The 27,013-nt window shown below is 43.6% G+C and overlaps 1 protein-coding gene and 1 long non-coding RNA gene across 23 annotated transcripts in view; both read left to right on the forward strand.

The window, feature by feature from the left end:
- Positions 1-27,013, forward strand: part of LOC119178032 (uncharacterized) — a 653,511-nt gene that overhangs the window by 364,117 nt on the left and 262,381 nt on the right. The window lies entirely within an intron of this gene.
- On the forward strand, positions 18,636-22,614 carry LOC142814024 (uncharacterized). Its single transcript, XR_012894788.1, has 2 exons — positions 18,636-18,870; positions 19,373-22,614. It is a non-coding gene; the product is annotated as an uncharacterized LOC142814024 (long non-coding RNA).

Here is a 27,013-nt window from a genome sequence, read left to right on the forward strand (position 1 = left end):
ATCAAACGTGAACGGTTGCAGTCTTAATGGAGTCTTCTTCAGCAAAGAAAGGTTCGAGGATTTTTTTGTTGTGTAGTTTTTTACTAGTTCCATTTTTTTCTAACAAGTCTGCTAGTGAAGGGTAAGCTTTTTAAGCAGCATGCTTGTTGTCGACAGAATAGGTACGGTAACCTGTCAGCAGTTAGACGGGCTTCCCTTTCTCTTCCAGCGTGATGATCCTGCATAAGTATCACCACGATTATGCAGCTGTCTGGTTGACTAATACAATTGGTCAACTTCAGTGTTTTTTCTTGTTGGTCACAACACAACGAAGGCTTAGCTGCCCTTATCAAGCTGTCAACTATTAAATTAGTCTATCAAATTAGACTGAGGCTGACTTGAGCTGAAAGTCGTGTGCGAGCTGCCACTGCTTGGTGAACTTTGCGAGCTCTGTACACGACAATTGTGGACTATTGTCGCTAGTTCACACAAATGGTGATTCATACCTGGGGATGTCTGTTGTCTGATCATCCTGTCGCGCTGCTACTCATTGTTACATTCACGCACTTCTAGAATTGAGGCAGTGGGTGAAAAGCCGTGACGTTATTTAGCTTGCCACTTTAAGCAGCGAAGGGTGCAGTGGGTATACCCTTTGTTGCGTGTCGGCGTAGAGTGTGCATGAAGGGTTCATTTCTGGTTGTGGAGTCACTTCATTTGGAGGACCGAAATCTAAACTGTAGTAAGTAAGGCAACAGGTCCCCCGGCTACGGAAAGACGGAGTATCATCGTCCGTTCGATATATGCAGTTTCTTGAGTTGCAACGATCGAATAAAGCTGAATTCGCTGTGTGAACAGTATTCAGTTCGCGCACAAACCGCCGATCATGCACTTATGCGCTCAGATGTCTCTGCTGTGGACGTAATTTTCTGTAGAAGATCCGCATCGAGTGAGCTCACGATGATGCTTAGCTGTTGAGTGGAGTTATCTCCTTTTTTCACTAGATGTTGTCGTTATCGGTCACATTTGAACGACTCCTCACGCTTGAATAAGCCACCTTAACTTGACGCCTTTGACCGAGAATGGAGAACGAAAACACATGAAAATAAGATGCTCCATGCTACTGTGTTACAATGATGATGACGATAATAGTAAGTTGAAATCAAAATTGCACTAGGTTTGATTTGAACTTCATTTTTGAAGTGGTTTTTTAGCACTAAAAAGAAGACAGGTAAGGCAGCATAAAAAAGTGAGACAAAAGTTGTTTGCAAAGAACCGAATTACTGTACACACTAAATTATCCCTTGGACAACGCTATGACTTGTAAAGCGCGACTGATGTTTTAGTAACGCACTTGTCACTTGCTTTTTTCTGCACCCTCAAGAGGCGTTTTCACGATGGTTTCAATGTTGCGCTCATCAGATGTAACCATAACAAAAATACAGTCATAATTAAAAATAATATTATGATTTGCACGAAGAATACATAAGAGTACCTAGTTATAAAACAAGCAGTACCCTTCAAGATGAACATTGGCTTTATTTGTCTCGGAGGCTATACATTGTCAACATCGGATCCCGCCTTGCATCATGGGCTGTTACAGCCACGTGATGACATTTCACGCTCGAAAATGGAGAGTTCCGACGTGGTCCCTCCATCAGTAGGTAATGATGCGAAATTTTACTCATATAGAGCTTGTTGCCTGCGTTTATCGACTATGTGTTCTGTGGTGCCCCGTCCTGTCTGTGTACAACTAAGCAAGGCGTTCGGCAGCAGCAACGGCTTCCACCTGACCACTTCACACGCTGCATGATCGGGTAAGTAGCGGAGTTTGCAGTCTTCTCTTTTGTAGCCCTTTTTGCCATGGCATATTTTGTCGCACTAATTGTGACGTAAGTCACGTACACTGCCGGTGTCACACGGGTGTTTTCGATCGTGATTTGGCTCCCAAATGGCGGTTTGACTCTTGTTTCCCGCAAGCTCGATCCAGATTATATTCGCAACACTTAGCAACGATCATTGTTGATCGCAATTTGAAAATCAGCCCCGTTGTCGTTCTGTTCTTGCGCTATAACTATTGTCATGTCATACCGACTAGCCCAACTGCCACACTTCCAAATCATTCCTTCTGACAAGCAAAAGTGCTCATGTGACACCGATGTAATCTACTGTATGCAACGAAAAATCATAAATGTGTCATTTTTGCGTACATTCACTTTCAATATCTCGATTTATCTAGTGTACACGTTGTATGTACTAAATAAAATGAAAACAATATACTATTTTTCCTCAGAATCATTGTTAGGTGGATCTGAGTGATTATGTCTACAAAAAACTGGCCCTTTGAATGAGTGGCAGCGCCTTGTTCGTTTAAACAGTGGTTTCACCATGTTTTCCCGGGCCACCAGTTTTGCCGTAACCTCTTCCGTCGCGTCTCTTATCATGGCCTTCTGTGTTTGGCTCAAGTCAGCGTTACTATATTTGTACAAGTTTCTCCGTTTTATGGAACAAATATAATTTTACTCCAATCAGTCTGTTAGGAAAACGAGTATGATTCTATATGGCAGTTGAAAAGACCGAAGATTGTGAAGCGTATCCCTATCGACGTGATGACGTGTGGCACAACTCTTCATTTGCTTCAACCACTTACAAATTATTGAAAGGGAATAAATGGACGTAATTTTCTTAATAATTCTGTTACCGATATCGACACTCGAATGCTAACCACTCAAATGTTTACCATAACCTGAATGACCTAATGTTTAAAAATTACCAGAGTGAAATAACCCCCTGATAAGGATACTTGAAAGTGCTAAGCTGTTTTCAAAGACACTTGCGATCTCTCTTAAAGATTCTTAAATGCCTTGTCAATGTTGTTGTATGCTCCAAAGGTTTCATAGAGTCTATCCTTACGACAGCGTCCCATCTGACTGATGTAACTCCTGCTGCATGTCATTGATTGTGCACATCATGCCTTTAACACAGGTTACATATTATGCCTGTGATGAGCGCGGCAATGTTTCCTTCCTTTCATCTTATCGATGAATCTGCATAGGTCAAAAAGTTTCGGGACCCGTAAACATTAGTTTAACTCCAGCACCTTCTTCATATATTCTAGTAGAATTTGTGATAAACACTGTGCATGGTAAGTGCGACAGCCGTCTTCTTTTCTTGCAGCCCTTCAAATGGTCGGTAGCTCCTTTCTACGCTTAGAATACCTCGCATGCCTAAGCAAATACTCGGCTAGAAGCAACTCGTCTTCAGTTGAACCTGCATCATGAAGTCTCGACGCTTACTTGGAAATTGCTTCTACCACCTTGTGTTAAAGTCATCCACAAAGAGCACTTTGCAAGGCCATGTGCATGGCCACCCTCTTGGCCTTTTTTGTGTGCCCCAACGAGAAAGAAAGCAGTGGCTTCCATGGACGAGACTTATACCACCAACTTGTGCACCATTTGGAAAAAGCTGTGTAAGCGCAGGGATTCAATTGTAAAACGTTCAGGAATCTCATGTCTTGCCACAAGATGCTGGAGCTTTTGCTGCAAAATTTTCATACTGGGCTTGGTAAGCCGCTTGCAGTCCACAGATTCTACCAAATGAAACAGTAAAAAATTATGCACATAGCAGGAGATTGTACTGCACTGAAACTTAGCAATATGTTCTTATTGTTCCTTCAAATATTGGCCAAGTGTAGGTCTCTGAGAATCAATACAGTGCTCGACTCAATACTAATACCCTCACCCTGCCTTTACTAATACACCTTTGCGACCTAGCCAGGAAAGGTAGACTCAAGTAACAGTGTGAAAAACACTTCCAAACACCTGGCAGTGACATTCAACACTTTCCAGGGAAGAATACTGCTCAAAGAAATTCGATAACAACCTTGAGGCACAGCAGTTAATCCTTTGCGCTGGCAGCAGTTTATGTTTGGTTAATCATTGCATTGATTTTTTAATGACTTGAACTTGGCCTGTGCTGAAAGAAAAAAAATTATAATAGAAGGTTGATGACTTCTAGTGCTGTAAGATCCTCCTGCATTGTGGATGATTTTTTGCTGTTTCACTAGGCTCAATAAATAGGATGGGAGTAGAATGCCTGCCCACTTTGAAGCTTTCTTAGGATGTGCTCCAACTTCTTGAAATAGCGCATCTGCTTCTTGAATGAGGCACGATTATTTCTTGAACTTAAGGTGACTTCTCAGAGAATAACACTCATATCGGTGGTATGAACCTTGGGCTTGGAAGCCATTGCTGCTTTTGTGTCGCGGTATTCAAAAGTGGCTATAAGGCGGAACAAGCACTTGCCTTTGCAGAATGCTCTGTGGCAATCGACTCACCCTAAACAAGTTGGATGATGTGAATTCCGAGTAAACATCCCATGTTGAGATTGTAGGTTTCACTTAAGATGTGATTTTTGGTAGCTGCGAGTTTGCTTACGTATGTGATGGATCCTAAGTGAGAAGAGGAGAGGCTGGCCAAATTGAAGGCGTAAAAAAATAAAGCAACTGTGAACATTGCATGTACAGTGTCTCTCGCAGACTCAAGGTGGTAGGGAGAAAGTGCTAAGGTACAGACAGTGTAATTTCTTGACTGTGCAGATCCACTTCTTGAATAAACTAAAAAGGCTTCAGCTCCGATCACAGGCAGAAGTGCGTAACATGTTTTAAATACATGGTGAACACAAGAAAAATAAGCCCCTAAAATTTCCTTTTGTTCATTCATAGCGAGGGTCTCGTTCCTGTAGACTTAATGCCTTTAGGTAGTGTAGGGGGGCTTATTGTCAGCTGCTAAAATGTAGAAAGATCACGTGCTACGAACCATGCCCACTAACACTCCTAGGTTTACGTGCTCGGAAACACTTGATGATGTCTACATGTGGACAGCCGCCACTTTAGCTAATTGATATGAGCATCAAATACACTATCCGAAGGGGTTAGGATTAATCTTTGCCGAGGGGAAGTTGTGTGCTTGTCCACCTTAATTTCTGAACATTTTTATCGTAATTAGTGTACTGTACTAAAAAAGCTGCTAATAACGTTTCCTATATTTTTCACGGGCTGATTGTCTGTTTTCATTGAAGGACTGTATATACATCTGCACTGCTTTGTAATAAATTTCAGTTGGAAGATGGTGCTTCATCTTTGTATCTTTCGTCCCTCCAATTGCATTTGCTCGCGGAAGGCTTTGCAGTCGAGTTATTTTGTCGAATAGACATGTGGGGGCACATATGCTGTCTTCAATATATCAAGTGAAGTATGCTGAAACACACTTAAAATTAATATTACAGTGCTTGTCATACCACTACTTGCAGAACACCCCTTTGGTTTATGTCTAAACAATCCACTGTCTTCTACGTCATAAGTTTGTGTTGGCTTCCACGACCCTTCCAAGTGCTTTCCAAGCAGACTTCTTCAAATAAAAAGGAGATAGACTTGCACGGGCACACAAAGGCTGATGTCCTTGCTTTGCTTGCGCATTTGGATTGGTCATGCATATTTACATCTCTGAGGCAATTATCACTGCACCCAGAAAGCCTTTATTGAAGAAAGTCGTCTGTGTGGTGACCACGTCCATGTGGTTTTGTGTTCATGTAGCCAGCTATGTTCGCATGAAAGCCAGATTACGTCCCACCTCACTTGTTTAGAGCCCTCTGCAACCGGAATTGTGACTTAGCACTGTAAACCCCTTTTCTAGGTAACTAACTGTTCAATCCACGATGAGTGTCTCGTAAATACTTATTGCAACAGAAAAAACGCAATGCAAATATTTTGTGTGAGTGCTCAGGCTGTGTCTATGAAATATAATTTAGCCCTTAAATGCTCATTTTGTTCTGTGACATGCAGGAAAGTAAAGGGCTAAGACAGGAACCTCACCTAATTATACACTCTGTGAGCATCGTTGCAGTCTATAAACAGCAGTTTAAAGTTTTCTCGGAATCCTTGCGTGGGTCATGGGTTAGGCCAATTTTCTAAGACAGTGTGTTTCTTGCACTTAGTTCAGGTCAAAGATTTAGGGAGATAGTAGAGGCAGAGAGAATGCAATGTCAACTGACTCATGTGTAAGCATGCTATTGTTGCACCTTTGAGAGAAACATCGTTCTCTTTTGGTGGGATTTAGATATGCGAGCAGTCCGGCTGCATCTTTTTCACTTCTCTTATCCTGATGTTTTTATTCTGGTGCATGGCTTGATGTCTTTATTTTTTGCATTTTTTTCTGCTTACAGCTCGCCCTTACTGTAACTAGATGGACAGGTGAACAGAAAAATTTCGGTGTTGCAGGGGTTTCGTTATTGAAAAAAGTCACAGTACTTACTGAAATACGCAAAGATGCTTACCATCAGGGAAGAAAATTGACAAGAGAACAGAAAACGCGTAACTCGCAACAAACTATATTTTTGAAAATCTGCGAAATACATAAGCGTAGCAACCATGCGCGTGCACATTGCCTCACATGATAGTCAAAAACATGAAAGAAAATTGACAACAAAAGAATAATGACAAAAGCCACTAGACAAAAACAATTCTGAGCAACCGAAATTCCCCACCACGCAGAGCAACAGATGTAACACTAACATGCGAATCTCCCTTCTTTGTAATGTAGAACGCTTCCATAATTTCACGTGCCAAGGAATCATTACTTGTTTCAAGGACGGATACACTGGAAAACCTAGCCTCACAATTGCAGAAACTACAATGTGCTGGCAAATAATCCGAAAGTTAATTTTTCACAAAACGTTCTTGCTCCCTGATTCTGTCATTTATGCACCTGTATATTTGCCTGCACATTGTAGTTTCTGCAAGTGTGAGGCTAAGTTTTTCAATGTATCCATCCTTCGAAAGATAATGACCCTTAGCACGCAAAATATGACTGCATTTTACATTAAAAAGAAGCGATACGCATGTTAGTATTACTTCTGTTGCTCTGCGTGTTGGGGTTTTCATTCTTCAGAATTTCTTTTTGTTTAGTTGTTTTTTTGTAACAATACTTTTTTGTCAATCTTATCGGGTGTTTTTCAACTAGCATGTGAGGTAATGTGCGTGCGCAAGGTTGCGACGCTTATATATTTTGCTGATTTTCTGAGAATAAAGTTAGTTGCGAGTGACGCCCTTTTTGTTCTGTCCTCAAATTTTTCGCCGATGGTATGCATCTTTTTAGAATTAGGTAAGCGTGTACCAACTAGCCCAACAACAAGATTTTTTTAGGTGTTGGTCCCACTCCGGCAGCACATGCTTTGCATATTATTCACTGTTTGCTGAGGTTCTATGCTCAGCCTATTGATGTTATTTGTATTGCATTAGAAAGCTTACATTCTCCACTTTACAATGATAGCTAGTATTGTCGCCTGGTCTGAAGCGGTTTTGCATATTACTCAAAACAGTGCGAGCAAAGACCACTGCTTCTGCTGTACAAGCCTCGGTCGCACTAGAATTGTGTCAAAACTGTTCAACATAACCAAATAAAATTTCCTGAGCCTCTTTATAAAGCATTATGCAAGCTTTCTATGACAAAGTGTTGCCAGTAAAGCAATTAAAACGTCATGTAGGCTTAAATCAAAATGAGCAGAACAATATAGTTTTATGGGTGAATAACTTTTTTTTGTGTAGAACAACAATATTGAATGGGTTTCCAGGTTACAAGGTACCCAATGTATTTTCGAAGTTTTTTCGCGTTGTGAACAATAGCTGATGAATAATAACTGCTTAAATGCACAAGCCTATGTATCCACTTGTTCAGGCATTACTGACCAGGTGAAAAAACTGTCAAAGATGAAAATCTGAAATTTTCAATATTGAAGCAGCAAGCATTTTTATGCAGAGAAAATTGTCTAAAGGTAATTCGAAAAATGTAAGACAGAGTGAATTAAGCTGATTTTTTCCTTCCCAAGTTTGTGCAAATTTACTTTTTTTTTCTTTTCCCGCTAATTGACAATTATCGCACAATAGCAGGAATGTGTCATGTTTTGTAATTGCCAGAGCTCGCTAACTTTGCATAGCAGCGCGTGACTCAAAAAATTTTCAACAAATAATAAATATTGCAAACATTTTTTGGTGGTGGCATCATCTGTGAAAAGAACCATGAATTTGTCTTGTGTTAGTTCGGACGTTTGTCAAAAGTGATGCCGCTAAACATGACTGTGCCGCCCAAACACGTTTAAGTTATTTCTCCTGATTTCAGACTTCAGTGTCTAGCCCAGTGGGTAAATTTACATCTCCAAAACCCTACGTAATCCCAAGAGGTTGCTGAAAAAAAAGAAAGAGATGGAGTGACAGAAGAAGGGGACAAAGTGTGCCACATTCCTGACTAAGTCGTTTGGCCATTGTGCCGAGTATTTCAGGAATGCTTGGCTGCTCGCCTTTGTAGCCAGGGGACTGCAGAAGTGTTTCTGCTGTCCCCTTACTCTACCTTACCTTCTATTTTTGAGACTCGTAAGACATTAAATGGTGGTCTTTTCTCCGCGGGGATGTGAGGAATGTTTGGCAGTGTGTGTTCCACACGACATTGTTTGAAGTGTAGTATACTATGAAACCATTTTCGAGAGACTAGTCTGCACATGTGAAGAAATGGTGACATGACACGCGTTGCGTTTTTTTGGGGGGGGGGGAGAGGAAGGGATGTCAAAGGGCCAAGCAGTCTCTATAAACGTTGCACAGAGTGGCGACAGTTGCTAACTGAGAAGTATTTTGAATCGTCGGCAAATCATTTCTGAAAAATACTAAGCCCCCGAGATTTTTTTACCAGTGCTTGGTGGATAACTTCAGAGACTACGGACTCCCAGTTTCAATTTCAGTGACCATCATAAAGGCGCTTTTCAGACATGAAAGGGCCCATTGACAAGTTTGTGGATAGTTTGCGGGCAAGTTGGTGGAAAACAAACTTGCACGTGCACATTACCTATATCAAAAACTGTGAGTTAATGAGCCATATTTCTCTGACGGCAGCAAAAAGTGTGGATGGCTGCGTGAGCTCTATAGCATTCCCAGCAACGCGCAGCAAAACAAACAAGTGTCTTGACGCCTTCAATGTTTGGAAACCATATTTTTAGTATGCTAACTTCTTGATAAAAATGTGTTTGCTAGCGTAATACTCTCAAATTACGGTAACACATGTACTACAAATGATCATTCTGTCGTCGAAGATCATGGATGTGATGCCATTTGCTTGTTGTAGCGGGCAGGGACTGGTCTAGCAGAGAGACAGCAGGAAAAAAGCTTGAACTGCATAAAAGACAAGATAAGACATGATGGTCACAATTTACCTCCAGCAAAGCTTAGCTTTTGCAAATATTCTGTTCGCTCAAGTAGGTCATATTATACCTTTGTTTCTAGGCACCCAGCCTTCACTGACCATAGCGGGACATAACGCATTTACTCTCAGCATCGGCTGCCATAGACACCTAGAAAATGAGACGTTCGCAGAGAACGTAGACGCTCTCAAGCGTATTTTTCCAATAAATTTCTTCGAGTGCTCACTAGGTGAAGCCACAAATGTGTGAGCTGTTTATTCTACTGCATTTTCCAAATGACAAATGCAATACCCGGTCTGGTTTTGAAGCTTCCACTCGCTAAGCCAAGGATCCCAATCAGCTACCGTGCTGTCCATACACTCAAGATGGTAAAAACACAAAGGGGGTAGGAGCGGGAATGCAATTTCAAGTTTGAAACAAAACAGTTGGAAGCTTGAAAAAAAGGCTGTGCGTGAGTTTTTGCGATAACCATATCACATGCTAGTGTTATGAGTACTCACATAGGTGAGCACACATGAAGCAATCGTTTCGTGTGAAAACTTCGTATACCATACCACTGTGCTGCTGTTCTAAAACTGGAATGAAAATATTTGCAGTACCATGTGCACAAACTTATTAGACTGTGAAAGGTGTACTGTCTCATTCTTGAAAGCCCAGTAAGTGCGCAAGTGGGGTGTGAAATTTCTGTCCCAAAAAGACTCCCAAGATCCCATGTGCGTTTATCTTAGAGGATTTGAACGCCAAGCAGCCATCCTTTTCTGTTTCTCGGTCGACTGTACACCCTCGCGAAAAGCTTTCTGCACCTCAGGCGGTTTATCCCTTTTTCGAAGATCTACCCAAATTAGACGAAGCGGCGATGTCACTTGATAACATCAAGATTTCAAAAAATTTGGTGATCTATGATGTCAACCAATCATTTCATTTAGACTCGTGTAGACAGCGACATGCACTTTTAGCGCTTGATTAGGCCTCTAAACTGTCCCGACCATGTGTACTGTGCTGTTTATTTAGTAGGAGCGCGTAAATAGCGTTAAATTATTACACTGAAATGAATATTGCCTAAGGCTTATCAAAATAAATACCCACTTTTTGTATTAGAAGTCTACGTGAATATGATATCATTACATTCGTTGTTCAAAGCTCAGCGGGTGCAATTTGCATCTGTTTTACAAATTATTTGCGGTGCCAGCGGAACTCGTTTTATAGCTGACAGAATTGACTCTCATATGTTTCACTAAATCTGAGAACTGCATTCGCGTATTTAGGTGTGAGACCGCCCTCTATGTATAAGTGTTGCTCTGTTTGACCTCATTTTTCCCACTGTCGGCTCACCACGCTTGCACCACATCATGAACGATGGCACCCCGATTCCCATTCATATTCTTGAAGGTTTAAAGTAGCTATGTGAGAGAGAAAAAGAAAGTGGCAACCTATACACCTGTTTAGCGATGCATGAGGCTAGCAATGTTTTGGCTGGTGACTTCCTTCCGCCGTTCACGCCCATGAAATCACGATTTTGTCCACTCACTGCAAGGCATGAAAAAGATGCTTTGTGTAATGACAGCCTGGAAGTAGTAAACGATTGTTTTCCGGGAGCTTCTGTATGTACCGACATAAGTATCAAGCGGACCATGCGCAACACCCGCAGTATATGTGCAGACGGGTCCACAGTTACAGGCAACGCTAGAGCACGTGTCATCTGCTCTGATGTTTTTTACAAACTGCCACATCTAGTGGCCACGCGATCAAGTAGATGAGGTGACAATTATCATACTCTAAAACGGGTTTGCAAACCTCGCCAGCTATCGCTCGTGTCTCCCCACTCACTACATTTCTCCTGTAGTGTTCTTAGAACGAATATGAATAGGCCCGGCCGTGAATAATGCTAACGGCTCCTGAGTAAAGCCCTGAAATGGGGGCCATCTTAGCACTTCTGTTGAAGGAAGGTGCACAATGTAAAGCAGTGGTGGATAAAGGGAAGTAGCAGGACAGGAAGCTCACATATGCCACAGGAACGTCTGACGTCATGCCCACCAAGGTGCTGCCTCACTAAGACTAGTGTGCAGCCGCGGCCTGCTGGAAATGTTTAAAAAAACAGGCAGGTCTTCAGAAACACTGAACTTAAATGGTTTATCGTAACAGAAGCTGCTCTCCAGTAGAATTTTGATGCTTTCGTCTTTTTTCCTCTTTTTGTTCAGTATGCTTCAAGCTCCGACAGAGGCACTATAGAGTGATGGATATTAGAGTAATTTGAGTGTCATAGAGGTGGTATGTTGTATACGAAATGTCGTAAAATGCAGCTATTCTGTTGTTTTGCACGAGGCAAAATGTTGCTAACATAAGTTACGCCAGTGTAATGAAGGCTAGGCATTGTACGTGAGTTAGTCATGTTTTGTTGAGAATTGGCAGCTTAACGTGATATTTTCACGTGCTTGTCAAAAAGAAAGACAATAGCAGTTGTGCATGTGCTATGAAGTACAAGAAAATGGTTGAAAAAGAAGAATTCTCTTGCGCGTTCTATTGAAAAAACTGACCTGCTAATGGCGTCTCAATCTCTGCGGCAAGACCTCTGTTTTGACGTCGGGACACTGGTGAAGGTGCTGAAGCCTGCAACCTGATGCAGGACAGTCTTGCTCGGACCCGTTCACCTAGTCCAGAGACTCAGCCCCTCGTCGTGACTCCAGTGCACCGATTCAGTCGGCGCCTACTAGGACTAAGTCCCGAGTCCACACCTGTTCCACCTCTTTCCAGCATGGCAGCTCCTACGACATCCACGGTTATCCCGCCGTCGCAGACCACTATTCTCTCGCAGGTGACTCTTGAACATTTTCGCGTTCCTGAAGTTTTCCGTGGGGAATAGTACGAGGATGTCGAGGACTGGCTCGAACAGTTCGAACGGGTCGCTGCATTCAACCACTGGAGCGAACAGCACAAGCTTGGTCGTGCATATTTTGCACTAGACGATAGCACTCGCACGTGGTATGAGAACCGTGAGGCTACATTTCAATCTTGGGAAGACTTCCGTCGAAAGCTCCTCGCTACATTCTTGAACTCGAACCGACGGGATAGCGCACAGCAAGTGATTGAGGCGCGCGTGCAAAAACCCAATAAAACAGCCGCCATGTACGCAGAGGGTATGATCCGTCTGTTCCGACGAGCTGACCCTGACATGCCCGAGGCGAACAAAGTGCGTCCCCTATTGCAGGGTGTTAAAGAACAAGTGTTTGCGGGCCTCGTACGAAATCCACCTACGACAGTAGATGAATTCATAAGAGAGGCGACTGTCATCAAGCGTGCACTGCAACAACGACGCCAACACTTTGAACACCTGCAGAACTACATGGCAGTAAGTGCTGCAGCTCAGAACACTGCCGTATGCGAAAGTTTCCTACAACAAACGATTAGGGAAATACTGCGTGAGGAACTCGGGCCCTCTCCGTTCGCCTTGCGCAACCGCCAGTCGCATCTGTTGCCGAAATAATCCGCCAGGAGTTGAGGCAAGCCATTACACCACCCGCGCCAAGCCCTGAGCCACATCCAGTGAGCTACGCTGATGTCGTCCGTCGCCCTGCACCGACATTTGTGGCGCCGTCCTTCCAGCCACGACCCGCTGCCGTACCTTGGTGGCAACGGGAATCTACGAGATGACCACCAGTTCGCTAAACAGACTTAAGGCGCATGGCCGGCCATCAACCTATTTGCTTCCGCTGCGGAGAACCCGGTCACATTGCCCGCTACTGCTGTCATGGCGATTCCGGGTTCGGGAACTTTTCTCGTCCCGCTTCTTTCCGCTCCGAAGACCGTCGTGCCCACGAGGCCGACCAACTATCGCCTGCCCAAGAAACTCCACCGCGTCGCTGGCGATCTCCCTCACCTGCGCGTCCCCGTGACTTCCCTCAGAGCTACGCGGACGTCACCAGAGGCCGTTCGCCTAGCCCGCACCAGGGAAACTAACTGATGCGACTTTGGGGGGCAAGGTTGCCAATCGTCGAGACACTGAAAAGTTCCCCCATTCGTCGTAAGAAGGTATGACGGCTACGACGACGAATACGACGATAAATACTAACGCCGATGAAGTTGTACGTACCGATCTGAGCGTTCTCATTGACGGACATCACGTTACAGCACTGGTCGACACTGGCGCCAACTTCTCAATTATGCGACAAGACCTCGCCGACCGCCTTAGAAAGGTCAAGACACCGTGGACCGGGCCGCACTTTAGGAGTGCTGGTGGTCAGCTGATGACTCCCACGGGTAAATGCACCAGTAGACTTCGCATCAGGGATTCTATCTTCGTGGCCACTTTCGCCCTGTTGCCAGACTGCTGTAAAGAGTTAGTTTTGGGCATGGATTTTCTTCAAGATCATGGCGCTGTTATCAACATTCCTCAACGTATGGTGACGTTTTGCGCACATCCGTATGCCGACAACAGCAGCGAAGAACCACGCGGCCGTTTGCGAATAGCCGACGATTTCACACTCCCACCGAAATCCTGCTGCCTTGTGTCGGTGTCCAGTAGGTGTCCTTGCTATAAAAATGTGATAGCGGAGCACATAGTTGCCCTTTTGTTCACGCAAGGCATTTCCATCGCGAGGAGCGTCTTGGCGCTTACTGGTGGACAGGCAGAAGTTCTCCTCACGAACTTCAGCAACGAGCGCCGTCAAATTCAGAAGGGTACCACGATCGCCTACTACGACGATGTAGACCAAGCCGGAGATTGTTTGGCCTTGCAACCAGAGGACGCGGCTGTCCGCACCTCGACAACTTTGTCGGTGGACATCTGCTCTACGCTACCGCCCTCTGATAGTAAGCGCCTGCTTGAACTTAGACACCAATTCGAAGACTGCTTTTCGCATACGTCAAAGGTCCAACAAACACCATTGACCAAGCACCGCATTATTACTGAAGACAACACGCGACCAATTCGGCAGAACCCCTACCGTGTGGCTCCGAAAGACCGCGAGTACACAGAAGAAAGTACACAAGATGCTCGCGGATGACGTCATACAACCTTCAAAAAGTACCCTGGCATCACCCGTGGTTTTGGTCAAGAAAAAAATGGCAGCTTGCGCTTCTGTATTGATTATCGCAAGTTGAACCAAGTCACGAAGAAAGACGTCTATCCACTGCCCCGCATACACGATTCACTCGAACGGCTGCGTCATGCGCGCTATTTCTCTTCAATGGACCTCCGAAGCGGCTACTGGCAGATCGAAGTCGACGAGAGAGATCATGAAAAAACGGCCTTCGTGACGCCTGATGGTCTATACGAATTTAAGGTGCTTCCTTTTTGGTTGTGCTCGGCGCCAGCCACTTTTCAGCGTCTCATGGACACCGTACTAACAGGCCTGAAGTGGCAAACATGCTTGGTCTATCTGGACGATGTTATTGTACTCTCAGCAACATTAGAGGAACATCTCAGCCGTTTATTCACCGTCATCCAAGCCATACGTTCGGACGGCATTACTTTAAAACCAGAAAAACGCCATTTTGGTTTTCACGAACTGAGCTTCCTAAGCCACGTGGTCAGTCACAAAGGTGTTCGACCTGACCCGGCCAAAATAGACGCCGTAGCGCAATTTCCTGCACCACGCGACAGAAAGGCCGTGAGACGCTTCTTAGGGTTGTGTGCCTATTATCGGCGATTTATCGAGGACTTTTCGTCTATTGCGGCGCCATTGACACGAATCACACGTGAGGACATCGCCTTCTTATGGGGTGAACAACAACAATTGGCATTCAATGAACTACGGCAACACCTGCAAACACCTCCAGTTCTCGCACATTTCGACCAGGAAGCTCCTACAGCACTTCACACTGACGCCAGCAATGTAGGTCTGGGTGCCGTTCTGGTGCAGTGGCAAGACGGCTGTGAAAGAGTAATAGCCTACGCCAGCAGAACTCTCTCTCGCACGGAGGAAAACTACTCGACCACCGAGAAGGAGTGTCTCGCCGTGGTGTGGGCGGTCATCAAATTTCGTCCATATTTGTACGGCCGCTCCTTCAAGGTTGTTAGCGACCATCACTCTTTGTGCTGGCTCACCAACCTTAAAGATGCGTCTGGCCGTTTGGCGCGCTTGAGCCCAAGGCTTCAAGAGTTCGACATGACCCTCGTCTATAAATCTGGGAAGCGGCACACCGACGCCGACTGTCTCTCACGGTCGTCAGTGGAGACTGTCGCTAGTGACGACGAAAACATCGATGCGGCATTCTTGGGAGTTGTCAACACGGCCACTATTGCACAGGAGCAGCGCAGTGACCCCAAGCTGTTACCACTCATTGAATATTTAGAAGGACTACGTAAGTATGGGCCGCGGTTATTTGCCAGAAGACTGCCATCTTTTTGCTTGCGAAACGATGTTCTCTCTAAGAAAAAGTTCTTACCAACCGGCAACCCGCACTTGCTCGTCGTGCCTGCCTCTCTTCAAAAAGAAATTATCGAAGCGTGCCAGGATGAAGCAACTTCTGGTCATCTAGGCTACACCCGAACATCGTGCCGACTACGATGCAAGTACTACTGGCCAAAGTTACCCGCTGCTGTTGACCATCACGTGAAAACTTGCACCGACTGCCGAAGACGCAAAGCACTTCCCAGCAAGCCAGCCGGTCTTTTACACCCAGTCAAAGCACCAGCGAAGCCGTTCACCAAGATTGGAATGGATTTCCTGGGCCCTTTCCAGCTTCCACAACAGGGAAGAGATGGATAATCGTGGCCACCGATTACCTCTCCCGTTATGCGGAGCCTAATACTATGCAGCGCGGCACAGCAGCAGAAGCCGCTCAGTTCTTCATTGAAAACATCGTCCTTCGGCATGGCGCTCCGACAGCAGTGATCACAGACAGAGGACCTGCCTTCACCACTGAGCTTTTGGAGTCGGTTCTCAGACTCAGCGGTACAGCTCACCGGAGAACAACTGCATACCATCCGCAGACAAACGGACTGACGGAACGCCTCAATAGGACCCTCACAGACATGATCAGCATGTACGTTGACACGGAACATAAAAACTGGGATAACATATCGCCGTACATGACCTTTGCCTATAATACCGCTCGACAAGAAACCACTGGAATGACGCCGTTCAGGCTGATCTATGGTCGCGAAGTCATGACAACGTTGGACGCCATGTTGCCGCATGAGTTTGACGACATCCATGTAGACGCCGAGGAGTTCCCTCAGCGCGCCGAGGAAGCCAGACAGCTCGCGCGTGTGCGCATCTGTCGTCAACAGCATCAAGATGCACATCGGTGCGAACCCTGACACAAGTTTATAAGCTACACACCAGGCGACAAGGTCTGGGTCTGGATTCCGATACGTCGACGTGGACTGTCAGAAAAACTGCTAAGACGGTACTTTGGTCCATACAGCGTCACGCGACGCTTTAACGACGTGAACTATGAAGTTGTTCCCAACATTGAATGTAGTTCCAAGCGCCAAAAGCATTTACCAGAAGTCGTACACTTCGTGCGTATGAAACCGTATTTATCCAGTTGACGCGACCACTTCATACGCCTGGTAGAGCACCTAAGTTTCGCATCGGGACGATGCCTCTTTCGGAGGTGGGCAAATGTCACGTGCTTGTCAAAAGGAAAGACAATGGCAGTCGTGCATGTGCCATGAAGTACAAGGAAATGGATGAAAAAGGAGTACCCTCTTGCGCGTTCTATTGAAAGAACCAACCTGCATCTGGTGTCTCAATCTCTGCGGCAAGACCTCTGTTTTGACGTCGGGACAATATTACAGAGAATGCCTCTGCGCAGCCACTGATACAGTGTCTTCACGACGAGGAAGTACATAAACTTTTAATCTTATACGACATAGAGTAGAGCAAAAAACTTAGCTTGTCCTATTCTAAAGAATTCCGGAAATTTTACCTAAGGCTTACGCATGAAATAAGGTCAAGTTTGTTTTGATGCTTTAAATTTTGAAGCAGCGATTCGACAGAGTGAGCAGAATTTGTTGAGCTAACTACCTAAAAATTTGGTAATCAACTGTTGCACTTCTTGAATTAACACAGGTGGTGTAGCCAAATAGAAGAGACGCATAGATAACAATTGCCAAGAAAACAGTTCACTGGCAATGGCATAATTATGAGATGGTAGATTATCAGTAGTCAACGCATGGCATGAATTCTGAGTAGCAATGTTTATTTCACCTCAGGAGGGAAGTATGTACAGAAAGGTAGAAAGCAAGTCTATAATTATTTGTTTTTGTTTGAATAAACATTTTTTTCTGGAAATATTTCAACATATGCCAAATCAACATGGAAACAAAACTCTACTTCTTAGTGATTATAATATGTACTCGGACTTTAATCAACAAAATATCACGATTCTACACAGATATTTCGCCTCTTGTGTGAGTGACATCCTCACTGTGCTCTGGCACCAAATGTGTAGAGGTGACCAAATTTATTGATTGTCTCGTATGTGTCTACTCATCCGGATGAAGTCCATGATTGTTGTTGCATACTGGCTGGTCACGACAGTCTAACCACGACTCGATCGCTTTCTCTTCCCTCTGTTTTGTTCCCGAGCCAGCGTCATGGAACTACGGAAGTCGAAGGCATGCCCCATTTTCAAGCAGTGTTTGATCAGTTTTGTCTGAGAATGCGTGGTTTTTGTGATGCCCCATTTGTGTTCAATAAAACTCATCGACCACTTGCCGCCAGTTTTGCCAATATAAGTGGTGCCGCAGCCGTCACACAGGAACTTGTAACCAACCCTGTTTTGATCATTCGCAGAAGTGCTGTATTTCAGATTAGAGAGCACGTTTACCAAAATACAAAGAGGCTTCAAAATAACCTAATACCCAGTGGACGGAGCACTATTCGAACAGAGTCTGAAAAACCTTCAAAGTAAGGTACAGAAACAATGCTTTTTGTTTTCTCGCGCCACACTCCTTGTTCTTTTTTGCATGGGTTTCTAGGTGTTGTTGATAAACGTGATCAGATAATGACTTCGTTACAATTCACAAACCAAGTTTTCCATCTATATGACTGCAAGTGCTGATCAGTGATGTATACGGCACCACATGCATGAGTGAAATAGGCAGAAAGCTACCAACAGGGCTCAAAGCGCACAAAGGTGACATTGCAGAAGCCAGCATTGCCACGCATTGTAAGACAAAACTTCAGTAATAAGACAACGCTAGCTCGGGAACAAAAGTGGGGCAAAAGAAATCTTGTCGAGTCGTGATTCAACAGTGTGACAAGTTGGCGCACCAAGAGAACCGCGAGTTTATACTAAGCGACATACGAGACAAGCAGCAAACTGCGTAACCTCCGCTCATTTGGTTCCAGGGCATACTGAGGATGCCAGTTGCATATATGGCGAAACGTCTATGTAGTTCTTGCTATTATTTGCTTTCTTAAGTATGAGTCTGTATGTTTAATCATGAACTGGCCTGTCTTTTGGAACATTTTTACATCTGCTCCTTAGTTATAACTATGCTGCATACTGTGGTGTACGAAGAGACATGCAGATAGTTTTGTTTTGATGTTCTGGATAAAGTTTTTTTATTTTGTTTTAGGTACATATGCACGTGCCGGAATAAGAAAATAAGCAGAAGAATTTTATCCTACTATTTCACCAATGCAGCTAGTGACGAGTGACAGAAAGGAATACTACGCTGTGATTGTCGTTTGTTTGGTAAGCACCATATTATATGGAAACTTGAAATTACTAACAATTTTCTTTGTGCATCATTTATTATATTTAACTCAACGAACATTGCCAACCTGAAAATAACTAGGTAGACTGAATATGTTTGAGCTGAAGAATTGAATTAGGACCGTAAATAAGCTTGAAATGTTGATTCTCTGCCATCAATATTGAGTAAGGAGCCAATCATTCGGCTCAATAAAGCTTCAAAAATTTTATCTCTGCAGTATTTATGTTTCCTCACTGCTGTGTTTTTTTCACTGCTGGACTGTTACATAGCTCTTTGTCAGTCCTGGCACAGCTTTCATAGGTTATTGCAGACAGATTTTGTTAGGCGATTGTCTGCGATTTCTTAGAGAAGTGTTCCCAATTATTTGTTTTGTTTGCTTGAAAAGCTACTTATATGGGTCTAATCACTTCCTCTTAATAATGCACGCCCTCATTGCCAACCGATTGCCTCGCATCATGGCTTGTTCCTTGGTCGTCACAGCCATCACCCTGCAATGTCTGTTTGCCAATATCGTCGACAGTGTACCACTCTTGGATGTACCCTGACCTGGCGAGCGTGTTCACCCAAGTTGAACCACATTGGCAAAGTCTCGAGTAAAGACTGGCAACTTCAATATGCTGCTCAGTTTCCATATGTGGCATGTGAGCTGTTGTGGCGGTATGGTTGTTAGTTGCTTCTCTGATTGTGATGCAGGTTGGTGTCCATTTGTCATTCTACTTTAAAAGATTGCATTTCCTGGGCCTGCTGCTGTTTCTGTGCCCACAAGTACAATTGTATGTGTACCCTAAGTTGATATTAATGGTGTTTAGTTTTTGTGAGAAATAGGGTACTAGGTCATATTACTCGTTCTGAATACCTTCAAAAAATCAACTTCCTTGCTAACAACTTCCGCAAACAAATGAGAGTACTTTGCCACTTTTCCAAGAATGTACGTAACCCATCAGTACAAATTATCAACTTGGAAGCTGCATTCACTTCGAATCCTAAAAAGTGGAAATGCTAAAATTATTGGCACACACAACACAACAAATGCATAAATGAAAAATACTACATAATTATGCAGAGCAGTGCAAAACAATCCAAAGATAACTTGAGCTCACCTCTAGATACAAATTAATAAAATCTGGACTGAAAAGTACGAATAATTGTGTCACAGCAGTTTAATCTTCGAGTGGACAAAAGGACAAAACTTGGTAATGAACTGAACAGAAAAAAGTTGCATGCCTTGTGTATTCGTTTCGTGATCAATATTTCTCGCTTGGTTGTGGCTGGGAGGTCATTACTTTGCGCAAAATACAGTGAGTAATTGCTCCGCTGATCGCGTCTCGTTTTTATGACCGGGTGTCGGCTACCTTAACTTTCAAAGACGTATTTTTTTTACTCAATTGGCCACATGTAATGAGCCACTTTTCACTGAATGCGTGTAAGGTAGTAATCATGAAGATAAGTTGCTTTCAAACTGATAAGCTTCTTTTGATGTGCAACATGGTTGCTACACAGATATTCGCAGGTTTTTCTGTTTGGGTAAAAACAAGTTCTTGTTTTGTACCTTTTAAGCTCCGTCAAAACAAGCTGTACCTGAGTGGGATGTGCCAGTTTTCCAATGCTCGATGTTCTTTTTGTTAATAGACAGTCAACAGTAGTGGCAACCATCATTGTATACAATACATGCATCACTGTTGGAAAATAACCGATAAGGCAATGGTTGTCTATGATAATCGTGTCCTCGTATGTATTTAAACACAGCAGTTTCGCCAGTGTCTTCTTCCTTGCCTATTCACTTTCCCACTGATATTGTAAATACTATAGATAAAAGCTTTTTTCGTCAAACTTTTGCTAAGATTGTATAAACATGTTGTGTTTTCATTTTGCACCTATATTGTTTTTTGTGACCCAGCAGTTGACATAGCATGAAAGAAACTTGCATTGTGCGTTTTTCATAGCTGTTACTGAATGCTTAAAATGTGTTTTGTAACACTCCCAATCATGTCTTGTTCTGTGATGCCAAATAAATAAGAAGTAAGTATTCTACGTAAATAAATTTCTTCTTTTTTCTTTTATGAAAAATTCAGCCATTTCGGCTTGTTCTTTCTTGCCAAAGCTTTGTGACTGCATGTTCTCATGATCTGCCATTCTGCACATAAAAATACTGCACCCTCAACACATATTAACTTATTGTAGTCATATCTTACACAGAGTGAAACCACATTTTGCAATGCTCTAAATTAATGCAGAATGTATACCACTGTGGTGGTAGCTTTGGGATTTAAAATGTGTGTTTTTGGTCTTACGAACATGCACGAGTGTGTTTTGACATTTTTGTAGTTCGGCTGTTCCGAAACCACTTGTTTATGCATGTAGGAATGTGTTAATAAAGCGCTTTTAGGAAACAGGTTTTGTGCAAGGACATTCTTGAAATTTTTCATACCATACCAGTGCATTTTTCCTAGCCAGAAGCTTCGGGGCGGTTTCCGTAACAAGTCAACATGTCTTTTATTACTAACGCACACAGAGTAGTATATACTTTCTTTGCACGTCGCATGAAAGTGAACACGTCACACAGCAATGTTGACATCACGTTACTGGTATGCTGCCATCATGTTGCTGGTTTGTTGACGTCACGTTGCTCGTATGTTAACATTACGTTGCTGCTATCTGGCGAAAACATTGCCTTGATGCTGTAAATGTGATTCTGGACGTTGCCATATCGTCCTGAATGTTATAAGCAACGTTATCATGTGATCAAAAAACAGGTTTTTAAGCGCTTTCAGGCAACGTTGCTGATTGACATCGAGACGCTTTCATTCAACGTTGGGATAACATTCTGCGTTACTTGCGATGTCACATGATGGGCCTTAAATCTCCTGCCAATAAAATATTTGTACCCCATGTGCCAATTAGGGTGTCCACTGGTCTGGTATCATGTACGTCTAACGCAAAATAAACATTGCTATTGTACATATCTGGCGAGAAGGTACAGTTGCCTTTATAGCTAAAATTTTAGTTCTGTTGAGAGCAGCTTTAACAATGCCTTAGCTTTATGGCAAAAGCTGTTTGATAACAATGCCATTATTTCACCACCTCCTGAAAGGCGGTCTAGCCTGAACGAATGATAGTTTTTTACCTAAAAGCTGTTGTCTGCATTAGGCCAAGTTTCTTGTAAAAAAATTGAATCAGGATTCAGTTGAGAACTGAGACTTTGTATATCAGTAATTGCGGCAAATATCGAACGACAATTCCACTGTAAATGTTTCAAAGAGGCAGGTTGCGCGTCTAAGATTTCTGTTTTTGCTTAATTTCCAACAATTCAATATTAATCCAGGACTTTATATTCAGCCCCGCTTATCTCGTTCAACTCGAAGCACCCATGAGCACAATCTAACTTCAATTTTTGCACGCACTAATCTTTTTAAGCACTCCTTCTTTCCCCGCACAATCGAACAGTGGAATAGATTGCCTGTTGATGTGTTTTCGGCGCGTGATGTGTCGGATTTTGAAAAGCGTGTACTTTCTGCAATATTTTAAACATTCACTGTGCTGCTATGTTTCTCTATGTACTGCTATCTTTTTTGTTTCTTCACACTTGTTGGACTGTTTTTAGAATTGTGTACCAATTTACCATGCGGATTGATGTTTTCTATGTAATTAATTTCTGCCCACCTGCTTGGTCTTCGGACTGCAGTATGTCTTAAATAAAAAAAGATGCTATTTTGTTAAAGTAATCATTGCGAAGACAACTTTCTACAATATACTGCCCTTCAAGTATTTACTGGCCTGGCCAGAATCGTTTCAATATTTCGCCTGTGGGGGACGTGAAGTTTGCACGGTTCAGCGGAGATCAGCTACGTTTTTGAGCATTGATGTCAATTTTCACATCAATAGATACGTTCAAGTCCAGCATGGGTTTCTGAGCACGCATCGGAGTAATTGCAGCTATCAGAGGCATCCAACTTATCACATATTGGACTTGATTCATTGGTGGTAGGGTGCATAGATGACTCGAGAGGACAGCTTGGTTGCGGGGTTATAAGCTTAGCAATATGATCGCTCACGCCTTGAGCAATAAATTTGGAGATGTTGACAACTAGTTGTTCCATCAACCTAGCCATAGCTTGTCGAACAGCTACCTCGACTACTTGTGCAGTGCTCGTCTCCGTAAACGTTTGATGTGCAATAACGCGAGCATACTATACTCTCTTTAATAATTGTCATTGCCTCCCTTCTAGAGCATATGTTTTTACTAATGACTTCGAGAACTTGCATTTCTGTATATTTGAACAATGTTAGTACTCCACAGCATGTTGCCCACCACACAAGCAACATATGTCTTCTTGTGCCGTACATTCTCCTCTTTTTGTGGACTACACGACATTTGCTGCATCGGCCTTCTGATTTACAGCCACCGGCACTATGACCGAACCTCCAGCAGTTTCGGCATAGTAACGGACGACATGCCAATTGATCTGCTCGAAACACCAGGGGCCATGTTTTAATCCCAGAAGCACATTAGGCGCAAGTAAAAGTCTCAATCATGGACTCTGTTGTGACGCGCTTGTTGTCCACAACCCGATTGAATCAATAAACTGCCACCACACCTGCCATAGAGAGCTTTACTAGAGTTTCAGCTAAACTCAGCTGCACGTCTACACCACGTACGATTACCTTTGTGCAAGCCAGTTAAATGAGGTGAAACAAACGCACTCGCCGGAATTGATGCAAAGGACAAATATTTGAGAAGGCCTCATACAAATTCCTGCTCTGGCGATCTGCATACTATCCAACCGCGACCAAACTGCCGCGCGTCAGTTATGGTGTGGTAATAAGAAGACACTGCGTGAAGGTGTTCTTAAATAGCCCTGGAAATATTCATCTTAATGATGTGACCACCCAAAAGTATTAGCAAGACGGCAATGCTGCTCACGCCACTGTGGAGAAACATGTCCAGAGGAAGATCATGCCACAGAGACGCTGTCAATGGGAAACGGTCCTGACCAAGAGAATGTCCTGACATCAGTAGGCCACAAAATAGGCCAAACAAGAAAATTGAAGTTCATCAAGCTTTAAATGTGAGATAAAGCACCAAAGATCCTATAAGACAAGAATACTACAAAGTACTTGCCAGATCAAACTAGCAAGGACGCTCGCGATGCAACGGGATGCAGAACTGGCGGGAAGGAGTGCTAGTATTTCTAACACCATCTGTCGTCCGTCTTCCAGCATGTCTGATGTTACCTGAGCCTTCAAAAAGCATTGCCTTTTTGAATTCCGCCCAAGGCTTTTCTCAGTTTTTTTACCATTACTGGTGGGATGTCTTTTGGGTTACTGCAGTTGGTTACTGCGGTTTCGGTTACTGTGGCGCATACCCACTTCAGCTATAATTCCTTGTCATTGTAAGCCAGTGCATGGAAAATTGGCACAAAATTCCTTGCAAGTATTTAGTGAATACTATGCTTCTCAGAAAAACGATAAAATAGCATAGCGAATGCCAGCCTACTAAACAAAAGTTTATAATTAATGGTCTAGTGGGTACCAAGTCAGTGTGCTTGCAGTAGTTAGCAAATCGGTGTTTTTAAAAGGCTCTGAAAGCCCACTCTTCTAGCTTTCGCTGTGACTGTGTTGTGCCTACAGCGAAGGCCTGGCGTTTTTCTCCCCATATGCCGCTTGCCTTCTGTGGGAACCCAGTCAGTTATCCTAATAACCAGCGGTTATCCCTCCTATACTCTACACTCCCAGCCAAAGTCCATTTATTCTTCTTGATTTCAACTATGGCATCCTTAACTCCGGGTGGTTCCCGATGGAGGCGGAAATGTTGTAGGCCCGTGTGCTCAGATTTGGGTGCCCGTTAAAGAACCCCAGGTAGTCAAAATTTCCGGAGCCCTCCACTACAGCGTCTCTCATAATCATATGGTGGTTTTGGGACGTTAAAGCGCACAAATCAATCAAACTCCGGGTGGCTCCCTTATCCACTCTGCTCTCTTCTTGTCTCTTAACACTTTTAGGACCAAAGAAAAACAGACAGTCTTAAAGAGTGTTATAATAAATATTTTAGTAAGTCAGATAAACAAGATATGCTCATGTATTATTCATCAAAACGAAAGTAATTGAATGATCTTTTAGAAGCAGACTAAATGTTACACAGAAAAAATTTATACAAACTTAAGAAAAAGTGTGAAAAGAAGAGTTTGGCCAAACTTTAACGTAAAAAATTTTAAAGGCATGTATATACAAGTAAAATTGTGAACTGAAAAATTTCAACATGTACAAAAAGTGGCAAAATGTCTTTTTTAGGTTAAGCTTTGGTCTGCCTATTTACAACTTACAACTGCCTTTGTTCAGCCCGCTTCAGACTCGGAGCACTCTTGTGCCAGTCACAGCTGATGGCTCTCATGCCACTGCAAGAAACAATTTCTAGTTGTAGTAAAAGCCAAGTGAGCATCACAAGTTCTGCCCAAAACAATTAGTATTGAGTTCAACTTCCTTGCTGTCGTAGCAAAGCTTGCAGCTTCTGTGGCTTTCTGCCTTTTCCCGCTTGTGGAGTGCTCGTTTAGTGGACGGTGGTGGAGGAGTGCATGCTGGCTTGGCAACATCATTGTTGAAGATGTGACGAACGAGCTCTCCTCTGATCACCAGGTGGTCGTACTCCACTTTTGTTTGAAGTTCAGGGATATCCCGAATCTGAAATGCTCATGACGTGGGCGTAATTGCAGCAAAATGGTCCACGGCAGCCCTGAAGCTTCACGAACACTGGAGCTTTTCGATTTTCCACTTCTGGCTTCCCGCGGGCTGACAGAGAAGGCCAGAGTGTGCTCGTTTTTCTTGGGTTGCTTCTCCCCCCCCCCCCTCCGCGTCGCTCTTCTGGTTGGCGTTAGTTTTTCTCGGGTTGGGTGGTTCTGGCGACCCGCGAGGAGCCCCAGGGTCGCCAGACGCTTTCAGGACAATTTAGCCGTGGAAGCTAACTGGAAGGTTTTGGGCAGGTTTCGGGCTAGAAGACGCTGAAAATGCACGATACGCACTCGGAACAATTCTTGTGAGGACTCGATGGATTGTAATGTGGGCACTTGAGGAATAAAGGCTGCGCCTTCGCTTGTCATTACCCGTGGCATTCTCTTCTAAAGCCTGTTCCGCCTTGCAAAATTAGGTGTATACGAGCGGCAGCGAGTGTTTGAAACTACTTTTCATAGCTTTTATTAAGTTTCCCGCGAAGCTTCCTCCTGTGAACAACGTGGTGGGCTGTTGCCTGCTAACTGCGTCGTGCACATGCCTAAAAAGTTAGGTACTGCACGTTCGCACGCACGCGCCAAATTTGGGGAAACTTTTTTTCCTAGTAGGCATTTGTGGAGCCATGCCCGCTTTCAGTGCACTAAGCGAAGGCGGTTGTGGTTGAACTAGCTCGCTCCGTCATATTTTTGCGTGCGTGAGCCTCTTAGAACTTGACTACTCGATAGATTTTCGATGGTAAAAGAAGGCCCTAGATCGCGACTGGTTTTTTCAAGTTTGCGATGCCCTGTGGTCGCGAACGGCGTGCGAGCGCATTTTAATCTATGGGCCAGCACTTGTGGTAGGACATGCGCTACGACGCGAGAAAAAAAAACGAAGAAAGATTTTGAAATGTATACATTCTTTAGTTGCCAATTTTATTGTGGGATCTGTCTTTTTTCACCTCTTTGTAACAATGCTGCGCAGTATGTACGCTTATGATCAAGTAGGTAAGATTAAAGCTGATATACATAAAAGTGCCACTTAGGACTTGAAAACAATTCCAGGCAAGTGCCGAAACTCGTCGAAAACATGTCATGGAAAATATTATTTTAGATACTACGTGCACTTGTGGTAGCAATACCTACGCAGGTCTAAACTTTAGACAAAAATTCAGCAGATCACACGTACCTGGGTATCGACGTTATGCGAAGCATGCGGAGTGAACGTGACCATGTTGCAAATTTTTCATTGAGTGACACGTGATGAATTGACGCTAAATATAATTATGATGTTGCACACACAGGCATATGTTCAAGAGTTGCAGATACTTATATAACCATTTGTTTGCGTGCTGATAAGGACTAGAACATGCATAATACAAAACCAGAAGATTATAAGAAGGTCTGATTGCTCGCGAGGATG

The sequence above is a fragment of the Rhipicephalus microplus genome, chromosome 1, assembly GCF_043290135.1.
Source record: "Rhipicephalus microplus isolate Deutch F79 chromosome 1, USDA_Rmic, whole genome shotgun sequence".
NCBI classification, from domain to species: Eukaryota; Metazoa; Arthropoda; class Arachnida; order Ixodida; family Ixodidae; genus Rhipicephalus; species Rhipicephalus microplus.